Source organism: Cebus imitator, unplaced genomic scaffold, assembly GCF_001604975.1.
Source record: "Cebus imitator isolate Cc_AM_T3 unplaced genomic scaffold, Cebus_imitator-1.0 Scaffold254, whole genome shotgun sequence".
In the NCBI taxonomy this organism is placed as follows: Eukaryota; Metazoa; Chordata; class Mammalia; order Primates; family Cebidae; genus Cebus; species Cebus imitator.
Genome location: NW_016107569.1, coordinates 1,083,813 through 1,103,628, shown reverse-complemented (window position 1 = coordinate 1,103,628; position 19,816 = coordinate 1,083,813). Strand labels below are relative to the sequence as shown.

Sequence of the window (19,816 nt, the reverse complement as noted above, 5' to 3'; positions counted from 1 at the left end):
AAAAAAAAAAAAAAAAAAAAAAAAATCCTCATTAAAAGCGGAGATTGTGAGATTGAATAAATACGCAAGACCCATTTATATGCTGTCTATGGTTATTCCACTTTGAATATAAAAATACAAATATGTTAAAATTAAAGGAGTGGAAAAAGATGTTAATATGTTAACATTAATGAAAAGAAAACCTTAGTGGCATATTAAACAAACTATATTTTAAAATGAAATGTCACCAAGGATAAAGGAGAATTATTTCATAATAATAAAGGGATAAATTCATCAAGACATAATCTTAAATATTTATGCATGTATTAACAGAGATTCAAAATACAGACTCTTCAAGGAGAAATAAACAAGTCTATAGTTGAAGGTTTTAACAACTATCTCAAAAACTGATAGAATAAGTAGACCAAAAAAATCGAGGATATAGAAGATTTGGACAGTATAACCAACTGACTTGATTTAATTGATGTTCAATAAAACATTTTGCCCCTAAACAGCAGAATACATACACATTCTTTTCAAGTACATATGGAACTATTCCCAAGGCAAATAATTTTCTGGGCCATTTAAAAAGCCTCAGTAGGCTGGGCATGGTGGCTCACACCTGTAATCCCAGCACTTTGGGAGGCCAAGGCGGGTGGATCACCTGAGGTCAGGAGTTAAAGACCAGCCTGGCCAACATGGTGAAACACTGTCTCTACTAAAAACACAAAAAAAATTAGCTGAGTGCGTTAGTGGGTGCCTGTAATCCCAACTACTCAGGAGGCTGAGGCAGGAGAATTCCGTGAACCCGGGATAGGGAGGTTGCAGTGAAAGATTGCGCATCTCCAGCCTAGGCAACAGTGAGACTCAGTCTTGAAGAAGAAACAAGCCTCAGTAAATGTAAGCCGATTCAATTTGTAGAAATTATGATCTCTGGCCACATGGAATTAAATGAAGAATTAATAACAGAAAGGTATCTGGAAGATCTTTCAAATATTTGGAAAATAACATAGTTTTAAATAAATCATGGGTCAAAGAAAAAAATCAAAAGTGAAGTTAGTATCTGGAACTGAATGAAGGTGAAGTGCTACATAAAATCTGTGGGATGGAGCTAAAGGGAAATTTATATAGTACAGATCGTCCCTGACTTATGACGTCTCAATTTACATTTTCCGATTTTCTGATGGGTGTTTCAGGATGTAACCCCATTTTAAGTCGAGCGTTTGTATTAGAAAAGAACAAAAGTCCCATATTAATGACCTTGGAGTCCCACTTTAAGAAATTAGAGAGACGTTCTTCGTCGAGAGTTGCTGCGGCTTCCTCTTCAACTGCTTGGATGCAACCCGGCGCTTGTCCCCACCCTGGCCGGCTGCCCACAGCCAGCTGTCTGTCACCTCCACACCGCACCATCTGACCGTCCCAAGGCCCCTGTGGCCTTTCCAGCGCCACGCAGCCACCGCCGCCGCCACGACCGCATCTCCTTCGCAGGTGCGCCAGAACTACCACCAGGACTCAGAGGCCGCCATCAGCCGCCAGATCAACCTGGTGCTCTACGCCTCCTATGCCTATCTGTCCATGTTTTAGTACTTTGACCGCGATGATGTGGCTTTCAAGAACGTTGCCAAGTGTTTTCTTCACCAATCTCACGAGGAGAGGGAACACGCCGATGCAGAACCAGCGAGGTGGCCACAGCTTCCTTCAGGATATCCAGAAACCAGACCATGATGACTGGGAGAGCCGGCTGAATGCGATGGAGTGTGCATTACATTAGGGGAAAAAATGTGAATCAGTCACTACTGGAACTGTGCAAACCGGCCACTGACAAAAATGACCCCCATTTGTGTGACTTCATTGAGACACAGTACCTGAATGAGCATGTGAAATCCATCAAAGAATTGGGTGACCACGTGACCAACTTGGGCAAGATGGGAGCACCCCAATCTGGCTTGGCAGAATATCTCTTTGACAAGCACACCCTGGGAGACAGTGATAATGAAAGCTAAGCTTTAGGCTGATTTCCCCATAGCCACAGGGTGACTTCCCTGGTCACCAAGGCAGTACATGCATATTGGAGTTTCCTTTACCTTTTCTATAAGTTGTTCCAAAACATCCACTTAAGTTCTTTGTACCATTTCTTCAAATAAAGAAATTTGGTACCCCTCCCAAAAAAAGACATTAGAAAAAAAATGAAGACTAGTGAAACCTCAGTTAAGCAGAAGAAAAAGCCAGTGTGGAAATCAAGGAAACAGAAAACAGAAAAACAGTACAGAAATCATGAAACCAAAAACTAGTTATTTGAGAGAACAATAAAACTAATAAACCTCTAACCAGACTGATCAGGGGGAAAAAGGGAAGACAATAATGGTAATATCAAGAATGAAAGAGATGGCATCACACAGATTCTAAATATATTGAAAGTGTAATAAATGAATATTGATCAGCAATCTAAAACACATTCCTTGAGTGACACAGACTACCAAAATTCACTCAAGAAGTAACCATCTAGGCTGGGCGCAGTGGCTCATGCCTATAATCCCAGCACTCAAGGCAGGCGGATCACAAGGTCAAGAGATCGAGACCATCCTGGCCAACATGGTGAAACCCCGTCTCTACTAAAAATACAAAAATTAGCTGGGCATGGTGACACTCGCCTGTGGTCCCAGCTACTCGGGAGGCTGAGGCAGAAGAATCACTTGAACCCAGGAGGCGGAGATTGCAGTGAGCTGCCTGGCAACAGAACAAGACTCCGTCTCAAAAAAAAAAAAAAAAAAAAAAAAAACAAAAAAAAACCTAAATCTGTTAAAGTTATTGAGTTTGTAGTTTAAAACCTTCCCACAAGGAAAACTCTAGGCCTGGATTGCTCCATGGGTGAATGCTACCAAAGATTTAAGGAAGAAATAATATTAATTCTATACAATCTTTCCAGAAAATAGAAAAGGAGATAATGAACGCTTCCTATCTCATTCCATGAAGTCAGTCTGATACCAAAACCAGACAAAGACGTTACAGGAACAGAAAACTAGACCAACATCCCTCATGACTCTTAAAATTTTAGCAAACCCAGTTTAGCAAATCAACAACACATCCCTGTGATCATCTCAATAGATGCAGAAAATGCATTTGGTAAAATCTGATATCCGTTTCTGATAGGCAAATTAGGAGTGGAAGGGAATTTTCTCAACCTGATGAAGGGCATCTATGAACAACCTTCAGCGTATATCATACTTCATGATAAAAGACTAAATGCTTTTCACCCCTAATATCAGAAGCGAGGAAAAGACGTCAGCCTCACTACTTCTACACAGCATTGTACTAGAGGTTCCAGTGTGTCCAGTACGGCTAGACAAAGGAATAAAAGACATCCAGATTGAAAAGGGAAAAGCGAAGTTGTCTTTATGCTCAGATGACATGATTGCCTATGTAAAAGATCTGATGAAATCTACAAAAAAGCTACTACAACTGATAAGTGAATTTAGCAAGCTGCAAGATGTTAATTGAATATACCAAAAGCAGTTATATTTATATATATCGGCAACAAACAATTGGAAATCGAAATCAGAGTAACATTTACAGTAGCATAAGAAATACTTAAGGATAAATCTGGCAACAGGTGTGCAAGACTGTCATAATGAAGACTACAGAATATCGTGGAGAGGAATTAGAAGGCCTACATTAATGAAGAGATCACTAAATTTATGGATTGGACAAGTCTAAATGTTACTTCTATCACAAATAATTTATAGAAACAACACACTCCAATAAAAATCCCAGCAGTCTTTTAGTAGAAATAAATCAGCTCATTCTAAAATGCATGTGCAACAAAGGATCTAGGGTAGCCAAAATAAGCTACTCTGCCTGACTTTAAAGTCTTACTATAAATTAAAATAATCAGACAGGCCGGGCATGGTGGCCCACACCTGTAATCCCAGCACTTTGGGAGACTGAGGCGGGCGGATCACCTGAGGTCAGGAGTTCCAAACCAGCCTGGCCAACATGGCAAAACCCCATCTCTACTAAAAGTACAAAAATGAACTTGGCATAGTAGCACACCCCTGTAATCCCAGCTACTTGGGAGGCTGAGGCAGGAGAATTGCTTAAACCTGGGAGGTGGAGGTTGCAGTGAGCTGAGATCACGCCACTGCACTCCAGCCTAGGTAACAGAGTGAGACTCTCTCAATATAAATAAATAAAATAAAAATAAGAAACGGAACTCCATGTTTTGTCTCCAAATCTGATATAGTCACTTCTTCCTTTGTTCAGTTCAAGGTAGCTTCATGTTTCTGCTTTCCCAGGCCAATAACTTTGAGATCTCCGACTCTTCTTTTCCTCTCAAACCCTGCACCAAACTTTCAGGTAACTACAACTTCAGAATCTATCCAGGTTGTATCCACTTTTCACAACCTCTGCTTGTCCGCAAGCCACTGTCATCTCTCACTTGGATGATTTCATTAGCCTCCTGGCCAGGGTCCCTGCTTCTGCTGGTGTTAGTCTCTTCTCCCTACAGCAGCCAGAGTAATCATTTTAAATGTCATATGTCTGTCTCACATCAGTTACAAACCTTCCAGTGCCTTCCCAGCTCCTGGGGAGTCACCCAGTCTCCCCACCCACTATGCCCTCTGACTTACCTCCTTTTACACTCTTTGTTGCTGACTTTGTTCCTTCCACATTGGCCTCTTTGCTCTTGCTTGAACAATCCCCAGTCATCCTCCCTGCCCCAGGGCCTTTGCACTTGCTGTTCTCTCTGCCAGGAAGGCACTTCCTCCATAGTTCACTCTTCACCTCCTTTGGGTCTTTGCTCAGGTGTCATCTTTGGTGATGGCTCTTCTGATCATTATTTAATTTTTATTTTTTAATTAAAAAATTTTTTTGTAGAGATGGGATCTCACTATGTTGCCCAGACTTATCTCAAACTCCTGGACTCAAATGATCCTCCTGCCTCAGCCTCCCAAAGTGCTGGAATTATAGGTGTGAGCCACCACACCCAGCCCCTGATCACCTTATTTAAAATTAGAGCTCCCAGCCCCCAACCCCAGCATCCCCGTTCCTCTGAACCTGTTTTTTTTCTCCCTAGCAATTGTTACCTTCTTACATAGCTCATAATTAAATAGTTCTTTTAGTTATCTGACTTCCCCCACTAGAATGTGAGCTCTGAAAAGGCAGGAACTTTGCCTGTATTTTACTTGTCATAACCCTAGAGCCTAAGATAGTACCTATTTCTTAGTAAGTACTTGATAAGTGTTTGTGGAATACTTTATGTTTATTTCTTGCGGTAGTGCAGTGTCATGATCTCGGCCCACTGCAACCTGTGCCATCCAGGTTCAAGCAATTCTCCTGCCTCAGCCTCCCCAGTAGCTGGGACTATAGGCATGCACCACCACGTCTGGCTACTTTTTTGTATTTTTAGTGAAGACGGGGCTTCATCGTGTTGGCCAGGCTGGTCATGCACTCCCAACCTCAAGTGATCCATTTGCCTCGGCTTTCCAAAGTTCTGGGATTACAGGCGTGAGCCAACATGCCTGGCCATGTTTATTTCCTAGTGACACTTTTGCAGCTTTTCTTTCCAGTCTTCCCCTCTGAAGTGATGTATTCTCAGCTTGGCCTGTAATTTGGTTCCCAGAAGTGTTTAATTAAACCCATGGGGATACATGAGGGGCATTCCTCTCCTGTGTGAGAGGGAGTGGGTGATTTTGAAAGCAGCATCAGGAAAGGAGAACTGGCAGGGATGTGCACAGAAGGATCCGTTTTAGAAAAGCTTATGTATGACATTGAGGATCTGAAAGTTGTGTCCTTCTTTAAAAAGATACCTGCATACTTCTGGAAATGTTTCATGTACTCCCATCTAGTCCTAAATATATCCCATTTTGAAGGCCAACCTGGAGTTTAACTTAATTATGGACACTTTTGTTATTTAAACAGTGATACAGTGACACCACACGCACACGCGCGCATGCACACACACACACAGAAATGACATATATTCCTTATATGACATATATTTCCTTTTATATATCAAACAGTAAATGCATTTGCAGTTTTGACAGATGTTGAATATTGCCAAATGCCCCTTCCTATTCTTGAGAAGAGGAAGTCGGAAGTGCAGACACTAAGCAGGCTTAGCAGCTAGTATTCCTTCAGTGATGTGCAACCAAGCAGAGTCAGAGACAGTTTTGTCACCTTCAGTAGGCGAAAGCTGCGGCATTAATTGAATGGTGCTCTTAGTCCTTAGGACAATTGCAGTCACCCTCCTCTTTATGCAGCTTACTGGCAGGAGGGTGAACACCCAGGGCTCTGGGCACTGTTTTTCCTGAAGTTTTCCTGTTCATTTGCTCTGGAAGCAATGAGATACAAGCCAGGTTTCCCAGTTACAGCCAACCCGGGCTGACTGTTCAGTTTCTTCATATGACTTGCTGGAGACCTGCCCCTTGTCCTTCCTTGTCACAAAGGGCTCCCAAATCCCTTTTGCAAAATGTTGCTTGATTATGAATATAAGGGGAAGTCAGTCTGGTGCCTGTAGATTCACAGACATTTTTGTGTCAACAAATTGTCAGTGGTCATTTTCTGAAAGCCCTTGACAAGAAGAAACTGAGGAAAATTTACCTGAGACCTTACATCAGGTGACAGACTTGGAGCCAGGATAGCTCAGAGCAGCCATCTGTTTCAGTCTCTGTTTTGCGGATGAGTGAGGCCGGAGTGAGGATGTGCCTCGCCTAGACTCGCAGAACCTGCTGGAACCCACGACCGTGCCCTCCTGCATGACTTCTCTCTATCACCCACAGCTGCCTCTGCATGGCTACCAGTGCTCTCCCAGACAGGTGGAAGGACATATGTAGCATGGATTTCTACCACTCTGGGTGACAGTAGATAAAGCTACTTGTTAGTGCTGTTTTCTGGTTTGTATCCCACTTTGAGTCTCTCACAGGGTAGAAATAATCAAGAGGGAAAGACCAGGCATGGTGGCCCATTTCTGTAATCCCAGCACTTTGGGAGGATGAGATGGGAAGGTCACTTGAGGCCAGGAGTTCGAGACCAGCCAGGTCAATGTGGCGAAACCCTGTCTCTACTAAAAATAGAAAAATTTATTGGGCACAATGGTGCACACCTGTAGTCACAGCTACTTGGGAGGCTGAGGCAGGAGAATCAGTTGAACCAGGGAGGCGGAGGTTACAGAACCCTTTTCATCTTGCAGAGTTTAGCTTTATACTGATTAAGCAGTAAATCTCCATTTCCCCTCCCCCAGCTCCTGGCAGCCACCATTCTGCCTCCTGTCTCTATGAATTTCACTACTCTTAGTACCTTATATAAGTAGAATTGTACGTATTTGTCTTTTTGTGACTGTCTGATTTCACTTAGTATGTCCTTGAGGTCTTTCATGTTGTAGCATATGTCAGAATGTCCTTCCTTTTAAGGCTGACTGATAAAGGGATTCACTTCTGTCATTTTTCTCTTTTGTTTTCTGTATGCCTTACAGCTTTCTGGTCTCTCATTTCCTGCATTACTGTCTTTTTTTCTGTGTAGATGATTTTTTGTAGTAAAACATTTAAGCTTCTTTCTTATTTACTTTTGTATATACTTTATAGTTATTTCTTTGTGGTTACCATGTTACTGTGGTTTCAGTGTGTCCCCCAAAGCTCATGTGTTGGAAACTTGATCTCTAATGTGGTGGTGTTGGGAGGTGGGACCCAATAGGAAGTGTTTGGGTCATGGGGCACCACCATTATGAATGGATTAGTGCTGTGGGTTTGTTACTGTAGGAACAGGTTCTTTATCAAAGGATGAATTTGGGCTCACACCTCTAATCCTAGCACTTTGGGAGGCCGAGGCAGATCACTTGAGGCCAGGAGTTCAAGACCAGCCTGGGTAAAACCACGTCTCTACAGAAAATACAAAAATTAGCCAGGTCTGGTGGCACATGCCTGTAGTCCCAGCTGCTTAGGAGGCTAAGGTAGTGGGAAGATTGCTTGAGCCCAGGAGGTGGAGGTTGTAGTGAGTCAAGATTGAGCCATTGCACTCCAACCTGGGCAACAGAGTGACACCCTGTCTGAAAAACAAAAAGCAAAAAAGGATGAATTTGACCTCCTTTTCTGTCCCTCTTACCCTCTTTGCCCTTCTGTCATGGATGACGAACCCTTGCCAGATGCAAGCTCCTTGTCTAGGACTTCCCAGCCTCCAGAACTGTGAAAAATAAATTTCTGCTCATTATAAATTATCCAGTCTGTGGCTTTTTGTCATGGCAGCACAGAACACTAAGATAGAAAATTAGCTCCAAGAAGTTGGGCTGTTGCTATAACAAATACCTGGAAATGTATTAGTGGCTTTGGAACTGGGTAATGAGCAGAGGTTGGAAGAATTTGGAGGAGCAGGCTAGAAAAAGCCTGTAGTGTTCTGAACTGAGCATTGAGAGTGATTCTGGTGAGAGCTCAGAAGAGAACTGTAGAGAACCATGGAACTTCCTAGTGATCACCACATTGGTAGTGACTATAATGTTGATAGAAGTATAGACCGTAAAGGCCATTCTGATGAGGTCCCCGTTGGAAATGATGAATATATTACCGGAAGTTGACTAAAGGCCATCCTTGTTATATGTAAAGACTTGAAGAACTTGGGTGAATTGTATCCATGCCCAAGGGCTTTATGGAAGGCAGAATTTAAAAGTGACGAGCCAGGATATCTGGCAAAAGAAATTAATAAGCCAAATATTAAAGGTGCTATGTGGCTTCTTTTAACTGCATACAGTAAAATGAGAGAGAAGAGAAATGATTTAAAGACAGAATTTATAATTTATAAGGGAAGCAGAACATAAAGATTTGGAAAATTCACAGCCTAGCCAAGTAAAGAATAGCAACAACAACAAAAAAAAACATTCAAGGGTGTGGCCAAGTGACCCTTTGATAGAGGAATTCGCATGGCTAGAAAGATTCCCGGTGCTATACATCAAGACAGTGGGAGACCCACAGAGGCCATTTCAAAGATCTGTGAGAAAGCCCCAAGAGAGTGGCCCTAGGCCCTGTGGGAAATCAGCATCTGCTGTCCGATGCCACCTCAGGTCTCTGCCCACCACATTCTGGCCCAGTGGCTCTCAGTCACCCAGCCGTGGCTTAAGCAGGCCCAGGTGCAGCTCATGCTGCTGTTCTGGAGGGTGCAAGTGGCAAGCCTAGGAGGCATCTATGTGGTGCCAACTCTGCAGGTGCACAGAGTGCCTGGACAATATCAGATATTGTGGGGACCCAGGCAGACATAAGCCACAGGGCGGGGCCATCACAGAGCGCTCCCACTACAGCAATGCCTAGTGGAGCTGCAGGGTTGGGGCCGCTACAGCAGACCCTAGAACTGTAGCACCACCAGTGGCAGCCCCAGCTTGGGTCAGCTACAGGCACAGGACTCGAATACGTGAGAGCTGCGGTGTGCCCTGAGCCCAACAAAGCCATGGGGGCAGGGCTGCTTGAAACCTTGGCCTCCCTCCCCACTGGTGTGCTCAGAAGGTGGAAGCACAGAGTCAAAAAGATGATTCTCTAACTTAATGCTGTTTGCCCTGTTGGGTTTTGGACTTACTTGAGACCAGCTACCCCTTTCTTCTTGCCTGTTTCTCCCTTTTGCAATGGGAATGTCTATCCTATTCCTGTCCCACTATTGTGTTTCGGAAATAGATAACTTGCTTCATTTCACAGACTCGTGGCTGGAGGGAATTTGCCTCAGGATGAAGTGCGCCTTGAGTCTCACCCAGATCTGATTTAGATGAAACTCTGGAATGTTTGGTTGATGCTGGAACAAGTTAAGACTTTAGGGGCTATTAGGATGAAAGGAATGATGAAACTCCAGAGCTCCAAAACAGTTCTGTCATTCAGATGCTGCCGGTGCAAATTCATTTAGGCGGGGAGCTTTCTATTCTGGTGCTTCCTATTCTGCCACTTTCCGAGAATCCTTTCCCTGGGAAAATACTGGGTTGGTTTGTTTGTTTTGTTTGTTTGTTTTTTGAGACGGAGTTTCGCTCTTTTTGCCTAGGCTGGGGTGCAATGGCACAATCTTGGCTCACTGCAGCCTTCACCTCCCAAGTTCAAGTGATTCTCCTGCCTTAGCCACTCGTGTAACTGGGATTGCAGGCGCACGCCATCATGCCCGGCTAATTTTTGTATTTTTAGTAGAGACGGGGTTTCGCCATGTTGGTCAGGCTGGTCTTGAACTCCTGACCTCAGGTGATCTGCCTGCCTTGGCCTCCCAAAGCGCTGGGATTACAGGTCTGAGCCACTGCGCCTGGCCTCCATTCCTTTTGTTTTCAGTCATCGCCCCCCAGCCCTGACAACTGCTGCTCACTTTCCTGTCCTTAGAATTTTGCTTATTACAGAATGTCGTATAAGTAGAATTATAAAGTATCTAACCTTTTGAGTCCTAATGCATTAAGATCCATATGTGTCGTTGCATGTAATCATTGGTTCATTCCCTTCTATTGCTGAGTAGTGTTCCATTGTACAATGTTCCCTGTGTATTTAACCATCCATCCACTGAAGGACATTTGAGTTGTTTCCAGTTTTTTGTGATTATGAATGAAGTTGCTGTAAGCACTCACATACAGGTTTTGGTGTGGACACAGGTTTTCATTTTTCTTTGGTGAATAATTAGGAGTGGCATTGCTCGGTCATATAAGTATATGCTTAACTTATGAGACACTGCCACACTATTTTCCAAAGTGAGGGTACTGTTTTGCATTACTACCAGCAGTTCACACCATATTCATTCACACCAGTTGCTCCATTTGGTCTTTGTTCTGTGACTTGTCTCCATTCTCTTTTTGTTTTTGTTTTTGTTTTTGTTCTTGAGACAGAGTCTCACTCTGTTGCCCAGGCTGGAGTATGGTGGCGTGATCTCGGCTCACTGCAACGTCCACCTCCCAGGTTCAAGGCATTCTCCTGCCTCAGCCTCCTGAGTAGCTGGAATTACAGGTTCACGCCACCACGCCTGGCTAATTTTTTATTTTTAGTAGAGACAGGGTTTCACCATGTTGGCGGGGATGGTCTTGAACACCTGACCTTGTGATCCACCCGCCTCAGCCTCCAAAAGTTGGGATTACAGGTGTGAGCCACCACACCTGGCTGTCTGCATTCTCTTAACAGTATCTTTAGAAGAGCAGACGTTTTTATTTTGATGAAATTCAGTTTATCTGGCCGGGCTGGGTGGCTCACCCTTGTAATCCCAGCACTTTGGGAGACTGAGGAGGGTGGATCACTTGAGGCCAGGAGTTTGAGACCAGATTGGCCAACATAGCAAAATCTCATCTGTACTGAAAATATAAAAATTAGCTGGGCATGGAGGCGCATGCTTGTAGTCCCAGCTACTTGGGAGGCTAAAGCAGGAGAATTACTTGAACCCGGGAGGCAGAGGTTGCAGTGAGCCGAGATCCTGCTGCTGCACTCCAGCCTGGGCAATAGAGTGAAATTCCGTTAAAAAAAAAAAACTCAGTTTATGAATGATTTCTCTTAAGGTTCGTGCATTTGGTATTTGTAACTAAGGAATCTTTGTCTAACTCAAGTTTACAAAGATTATTTTTTTTTCTGGAAGTTTTATAAGTTTTAATTTAACTTTTAGGCTTGTAACTCATTTCACATTAAACGTTGTATGTGGTGCCAGGTATAGGGATTTCGGATGTTCTGGCACCATTTGTTCAACAGAGTAGCCTTTTTTTCATTAAATTGCCCTTTCACCTTTGTGGAAAATCAATTCAGCACATATGTATGGGTCACTTACATGTTTTTAATTGATTTCTAAATTCTGAAAGGAAAGTGATAAAAAAGAAGATTCTTCCACTATGTCTGCATTTCTGAGTTCTCCCCCAGGAACCCTTTCCTAACAGCTGCAGGCTGAATTAACCACTTCTGGACCCCTGTAACTATCGTGCATATATTTATTACTGAGTTTTCTGACCTAAAGAAGTATCTGATTCTCCCTCTCCCCCGGTCAGAAATTGCCTCATCCCTTTTTGTCACCTTCATCACAGCTGGCCCTATAATGTTTGTTGAATGAAAGGGCAATTCCCAAATGTCCGATAGGTCAAGCATTTTAGGAGAGCTAAACCAGCCAAATGAGACCAGGAAGTGAAGAAAAATACCTACTTTTTTTTTTTTTTTTTTTAAGCAGGAACTATGTCTGCTTCTACTTTGGTGTGACTTCTACTTCTCCAGGCATCCCTGCTATGGCCATGTTAGGCCAGGTGTGTTTTGGTCATTGGTGGACTCTCAGCTTCAGAGGACGCCTGGCTTCTCCATATGCTGTCTTTCGTCACGTCTGCTTATTGGACTTTAGTCACTGCAGCGCACCAGTTTCAAACTCATGAAATATTAATTAATTCCAATATTTAATTGATTGCTTCTCTTTCTCAGCACTTGGGAAATATAATGTTTACTACCTAGAAATTTTCCTACAGTAGATTTTGAATTCTTAACATTTTGATTTTTTTTTTTTTTTTTTTTTTTTTTTTTAAGATGGGGTTTCACCATGATGGCCAGGCTGGTCTTGAACTCCTAACCTCAGGTGATCCACCCACCTCGGCCTCCCAAAGTGCTAGAACAGGCATGAGCCACCGCGCCCGGCTAACATTTTGATCTTAACCGATTTACCATGATACTTGGTTTCCATGAGAGATGTAACAGTTGGGACTATACTGTCCATAAGATGCGGGTGGGGTCATGGTATGTATTTGGGAACTCTACAAATGGCAGCCCTTTGTGCCTTTGCAAAGGCTGCAGGTAGGAAAGCTGTCATTACTTGTGATGGTGTCCACGTGCTTCCTGTGAGTGGGAGATGTGTTTCTGTGCCTCACCGTCTTCACTGTACTGGATTGCTGGCTTTCTCAGGTGTCTTTATTTGAGTCAACTTGCATTCCATCTCCCCGCTTCCACCTAGTCTTGATCATCTCATTTGCGTATATAACAACCTTCCCCTCACACACAATTCTTTGCAGAAGTTTTATTGTGCTGGGCATTGGGAGGAGAGGCATTGAAGTTGGGTGGAATCATTTCAGGCTGACTTTCCAGATGTGGCTCTCATTAGAAGCATTGGTAAATAAGCTGAAAACCAGCAACACATATAGCACAGTCTTTCTGTGTTTGCAGCTTGGAACTGAGCAGCCCTCACTGGGTGCATTTCTAAGCCTTTGTCTTGTCACTTGTATGATATCCACTTAGGGAAAGGTATCAAGGCTGGGCACAGTGGCTCACGCCTATAATCCCAACACTTTGGGAGGCCAAGGTGGGCCATCACCTGAGGTCAGGAGTTCAAGACCAGCCTGACCAACATGGTGAAACCCCGTCTCTACTAAAAATACAAAAATTAACCAGGTATGGTGGCAGGCGCCTGTAATCTCAGGTACTCAGAAGGCTGAGGCAGGAGAATGAATCGCTTGAACCCAGGAGGTGGAGGTTGCGGTGAGCTGAGATCGTGCCACTGCATTTCAGCCTGGGTGTCAAGAGCGAAACCCTGTCTCAGAAAAAAAAAAAAAAAAAAAGAGGCCAGCACGGTGGCTCATGCCTGTAATCCTAGCACTTCGGGAGGCCGAGGTAGGCAGATCACCTGAAGTCAGGAGATCAATACCAGCCTGACCAACATGGTGAAACCCCGTCTCTACTAAAAATACAAAACTACCCGGGCACGGTGGCTCATGCCTGTAATCCTAGCACTTCGGGAGGCCGAGGTAGGCATATCACAAGGTCACGAGTTAGAGACCATCCTGGCCAACATGGTGAAACCCCATCTCTACTAAAAATACAAAACTTAGCTGGACGTGGTGCCGCACGCCTGTAATCCCAGCTACTCCAGAGGCTGAGGCAGGAGAATTGCTTGAACCTGGGAGGCGGAAGTTGCGGTGAGCTGAGAGTGCGCATTGTACTCCAGACTGGGCGACAGAGCGAGACTCTGTATCAAAAAGAAGAAAAAAAAGAAAAAGATGTCAGAATCATATAACATATTCCTTTTTCCTCTTTTCTATTAGCAGTTTTACTGAAGTGTAATTTATATGCCATAAAATTTACCATTTTAATGTTCAATTCAGTAATTTCTAAATTTATAGAGTGTGCATTATAACCACAATCCAGTTTTAGAACATTTCCAGCATCCCCGAAAGATCCCTTTGTCCCTTTGCAGTCAGTCCCGCCCCCACCTCCAGCCCAGGCAACCACTCATTTGCCTTTTCTATAAATCTGTCTTTTCTCTATGTTTCATGTAAATGAAGTTTTATACAATATATGACCTTTTGTGACTGTATTTTTCTCAGCATGCTTTTGAGGTTGATCTGTATTATAGCACGTCCCAGTACTTTGTTCCTTTTTATCGCTGAATATTATTCCATTGTTTGGATATACATTTTCTTTATTCATTCACTAGTTGGTGGACATTTGGATTGTTTCCAGTTCTGGTCGTTATGAACAATGCTGCTATATATATTCACATGTAAGTCTTTGTGTGGATATGTGTTTTCGGGTCTCTAGGGTAGATTTCTAGAAGTAGAATTGCTGAGTCTTTTTCTTTTTTTTTTTTTTTACGGAGTGTCACATTGTCACCCAGGCTGGAATGCAATGGCGCAATCTTGGCTGACTGCAACCTTCACCTCCCGAGTTCATGTGATTCTCCTGCCTCAGCCTCCCGAGTAGCTGGGATTACAAGAGCGCACCACCATACCTGGCTTAATTTTTCTTTTTTTAGTAAAGATGTGGTTTCACTATGTTGGCCGGACTGGTCTCAAACTCCTGACCTCATGATCTACCCATTTCGGCCTCCCAAAGTGCTGGGATTATAAGTGTGAGCCACTGCACCCAGCCGACTCTTTCTTTTCTTTTCTTTTTTTGTGCCACCACACCCGGCTAATTTTATATTTGTAGTAAAGACGGTTTTCACCGTGTTGGTCAGGCTGGTCTCAAACTCCTGACCTCAGGTGATCCACCCGCCTTGGCCTCTCAAAGTGTTGTGATTACAGGGTGAGCCACTGCACCTGGCCGAATTGTTCTTATGGTAAGTTTATATTTAACTTTATAAGAAACTGCCAAACTATTTCCTAAAGTGACTACCATTTTCATTCCCACCAGCAATGTGTGAGTGTTCCAGTTTCTTTCTTTCTTTCTTTCTTTTTTTGAGATGGAATTTTACTCTTGTTGCCTAGGCTGGAGTGCAATGGTGCGATCTCCACTCACCGGAACCTCTGCCTTGTGGGTTCAAGCAATTCTCCTGCCTCAGCCATTGTGCCTCAGCCTCCCGAGTAGCTGGGTTTACAGGCATGTGCCACCACACCTGGTTAATTTTTTGTATTTTTAGTAGAGATGGGGTTTCTCCAGGCTGCTCTCAAATTCCCAACCTCAGGTGATCTGCCCGCCTCGGCCTCCCAAAGTGTTGGGGTTACAGGTATGAGCCACCATGACTGGCATGAGTGTTCCAGTTTCTCCACATCCCTGCCAATAGTTGGTTTTGTCTGCCCACCTACCCCACCCCACCCCACCCCTTTTTTTTTTGAGACAGGGTCTTGCTATGTTAGTTAAGGCTGGCCTCAAACTCCCGGGCTCAAGTGATTCTCCCACCTCAGCCTCCCTAGCAGCTGGCACTGTAGGCACCCACCAGTGCACCCGGGGCTGCCTGTCTCTTGGTTATAGCTGTTGGAATGGGTGTGAAGCAGCTTCTCGTTGTGATTTTAGTTTCCACTTCTCGAATGACTAATGATGCCGAACGTCTTTTTATGTGCCTATTAGCTATTTGTATTTCATCTTTGGTAAGCTGTCAATTCCAATCTTTTGCCTATTTTTTAGTTAAGTTTGTGTGCTGTCTTCTTATTGAGTGGTTAGAGTTCTCTGTATTGTGGGTACAAGTTCTTTATCAGGTCTATGATAGCACATGTGGATTTTTATCTTCCTTACACCAGTGCGAGTATATAGAAAGGAAGAGTTAATCATAATAATGCTTATTATTTGAGTGTTTTTAGGACCTGGACACTGGGCTGTGTGTTTCACAGGGATTATTTGGGTCACTTTAATTTTCTAAAGGTTCTAGGACTGTTTCAAGCACCTGCCCTTCTATTAACAGTTTTCAATGGAGAAAGAAAACAAATGATTTGATTTGGGGAATTCTTAGGTTTATGCAAGTTAGAACTGACCTTTTAATGTTATTACCATGAGGACTAAATGGCTGTTAGAGACCCCAACTAGGAGCGGTCCAAACAAGTGAGATGCTTCTCTCTGTAACAGGCTGACAGTCACAGTCCTGGATGGGCTTGATGGCTCCTCAGGGTCAGACACCTCCTGTCCCAATTACTCTGTAAGGTACTGCTTCTGCCTGAGGATCCAAAATGCCCATGCCAGCTGCCATGGCCCCTCGCAGGCATTGGATGCCAGAAAGAGGAAAGGGAGTGTATGCCTGTTGCTTTGAAGAACCTGACGCAGAAGTCTTCCACATCACGTTTGCCCACATACCATCACTTAGTCGTGTGGCAGTGCCTGGCCACAAGAGAGGCTGGGAGATGCAGTTTTTATTCTGGGGTGATGTGTCCCATCTACAACTGAAGGGTGAAGGCCTAAAAGTTAGGGGTTGAAGGCAAGAGAAGAAAACAGATATTGAGGGCCAGTGTTGGGCTTGCATGATCCTGTGTGGGATTCCTGTTCATTTTCATCAAAGAAAGTCTACTTGATATGCAATTGCTGGCCTAAGCGTTATTGAAGGGTTAATTTTACTGTTTTAGAATTACACCAGAACATTTGTCATATGAAATAACTATAAATATGACTGATTATTGCCTAGCATATTATAATTCTCTCCAGACACAGGAATCAATAGGGTCTAGCTATCAGAATAGATATCCTAAATGTGTATCTTTTGAAGAGATTGATTATAAGGTATTGGCTCATGAGATGATGGAGCCCAAGAAGTCCCACAGTCTGCTCTCTGCCAAATGGAGACCCAGGAAAGCTGCTGGTGTAGTTTCGAAGGCCTGAGAGCTGAGGGCCAGTGATATGGATTTATCTGAGTCTGAAGGTCTGAGAGCTGGGAGTGCTAAGGGCAAGAGAAGATCCGTGTCCCAGCTCAAGCAGTCAGGCAGAGAGAGGGGAAATCCAGCCTTCCTTTTTCTGCCGTTTTGTTCTATTCAGGCCTTCAACGGACTGGAGGATGCCGGCCAAACTGGGGAAGGCCATCTTCTTAGGCAGTTCACCATTCCAATGCTAATCTCTTCTAGAAACACCCTCACAGACATGCCTGGAAATAATGTTTAATATCTGGGCATCCTGGGGGCCTAGTCAAGCTGACACACACAGTTCACCACTACACTTAGGGAATGTGAAAATAACTCGGACATTAAGTTCGATTTTGGTGTTGCTGTAAAGAATATAGATCTTATGCACCAGCTGGTAGGAGGGTGGCAAACACGGAGGACAGCTTTTACCTGGTTGCCTTTGGAAGCAAAACTCTGCTTTGCTGTTTTGTTTTCAGGTGGCTGCATGGCCACTGACCTAGCCCCTTCCTGCCATCCCCACAGTGCCACTTAGTGAAGTTTCTCTAAGGTTACCCTGCTCTTGTTCAGTTAATATGTGGTTCTGGATTAATATGCCACATCTGTCACTTTAAGAAAGAAAAAGAGCATTTCCGTTTAGAGATCCCATGGCTCCTTTAAGGACAACAGTCATTTCTAACAAGTGGAGGGAAGAAATCTTCTGGTTACATTTGTCCTTTGTGTGTGTTGAAAACCTTGACAACAAAACAAATTGGTACTGAATGGTTTGAAGAAATAAACATTAACTCCCCTTTAGTGTTTCATTTCTAGGGTTTCAAGCCTTGGTAACAATTACCAAGAACTCTGCTTTCACGGGGTACAGCTCTAGGCTGCTGACAGGATCTTAATACCAGAGGAGCCTATACTTTTATAGCCAATTCCAACTGCCCCAGAGATAACTTGGATAAACATCGTCTCCTCCACGTACCTCCTAATCCCTGCTGGGTTTTACACTGTGGGGAGGTTTAGACAACTTGTTTTCTTTCCCTTTTAGCCCTTCTCTCTACACTCCCTTCCAGCTGCCTTCTTCCCCCACCCCCAAATGTAACGTGATCTCCTAGGCCTGGTCTGCTGCTTTCGCAGATTCTTTTAGTCTTAGAGAGAGAGAGAGAGGAAAAAATTAACCATTGGTTCACCAATTCAAAGTTAACAAAACTTGAAACAAAAGGAGCTTGTCAATAACCAGGGCTTGGACTTTTCTTTTATCTGTTGCTCCTACTTGGCTGAGTTTACCTCATTATAAATCATATCACACAGATAATAATTTGAAGGCTTTAAGATTTTCACAGCGCAATTTGTGATTGCAACAAAGCTATAACATTGCTATTTTTGATTTGTTTTATAGATATATTCATCTTCAGTACTCAGATTAAAAGCAAACAAACAAGACTTATAGGGATTTAAAATAAAATTATTTCGCATTTATTTAAAAAGTTAAAAGGACAGAGACATCTGATGAAAACAGGGCAAAATCTCTTTAGTTGAATTGAAGCACTTAGAGTTTAACATATCCCAAACCATTTTACTTTATAATACTTGTGTTTTGTTTTGTTTTTTTTTTTTGGAGCTGGACTTTCACCGTGGTTACCCAGGCTGGAGCACAATGACACGCTCTGAGCTCACCACAACCTACGTCTCCCAAGTTCAAGCAATTTTCCTGCCCCAGCCCTCCTAGTAGCTGGAATTACAGACATGCGCCACCACGTTTAGCTAGTTTTGTATTTTTAGTAGTGATGGGGTTTCTCCCTGTTGGTCAGGCTGGTCTCGAACCCCCGACCTGACGTGATCCGCCCTCCTTGGCTTCCCAAAGTGCTGGGATTACAGGTGTGAGCCACTGCGCCTGGCAATATTTCTGTTTATATTTAAACCTTAGGTACAGTATTGTAACTGGATTTAAGAATTTGGAGTTTCGTTGTTTCTTCACCACCAGCAAAATTAAGATTTAAAACCTATAGTTTGCAACAAATTTTAGTTTTTCAGCCTACTGTCCTACAACTTGTCTGTCAGCTTTTAATCATGGGTACCTAGTAGGTGTCATGTAATGGGAAAAGGATTTAAAGAGGGAGTTTGAAGATAGAGTTTTTTCTTGCTCTGCCACTAACTTGGTATGTGACCTAGTGGCAAGTTATATAGCCTGTCTGTGTCACAGTTGTCTGAAATGCAATCTGGCCAAAATAGATTCTTAAAATGACAATAAAAAGATTTAATTATTTACTCATGTATTTATTTTTTGAGACAGAGTCAGTGCAATCTCAGTTCACTGCAACCTCCACCTCCTGGGCTCAGGTGATTCTCCTGACTGAGCCTCCTGAGTAGCTGGGATTATAGGTGCACGCCATCATGCCCAGCGAATTTTTGTATATTTTGTAGAGATGGGGTTTCACTGTGTTGCCCAGGCTGGTCTCAAACTCCTGAGCTCAAATGATCTACCCCCCGGGGCCTCCCAAAGTGCTGGGATTATAGGCATGAGCTACCACGCCTGGCCAAAAGATTTGTTTGTTTGTTTGTTTGTTTTTTGAGGTGGAGTCTCTATCTGTCCCAGTCTGGATCTTGGCTCACTGAAACCTGTGTGCCTCCACTCCCTGCTCCATTCAAGTGATTCTCTTGCCTCAGCCTACTGAGTAGCTGGAATGACAGGCGCGTGCTCCTGCACCTAGCTAATTTTTGTATTTTCAATAGAGATAGGGTTTCACCACCTTGGCCAGGCTGTCTCGAACTCCTGACCTCAGGTGATCTGCCTGCCTCAGCCTCCCAAAGTATTGGGATTACAGGCGTGAGCCACTGCACCTGGTCCCCTTTTTCTTTTCCTTTTTTTTTTTTTTTTTTTTT

At 43.5% G+C, this 19,816-nt stretch overlaps 1 protein-coding gene and 1 pseudogene across 1 annotated transcript in view; both read left to right on the top strand.

Annotated features, from left to right (window-relative positions):
* LOC108282995 overlaps positions 1-2,138 on the top strand; it is a 10,751-nt pseudogene extending 8,613 nt beyond the window's left edge.
* ABL1 (ABL proto-oncogene 1, non-receptor tyrosine kinase) overlaps positions 1-19,816 on the top strand; it is a 161,061-nt gene that overhangs the window by 82,195 nt on the left and 59,050 nt on the right. The gene's annotated exons all lie outside the window — the stretch shown is intronic.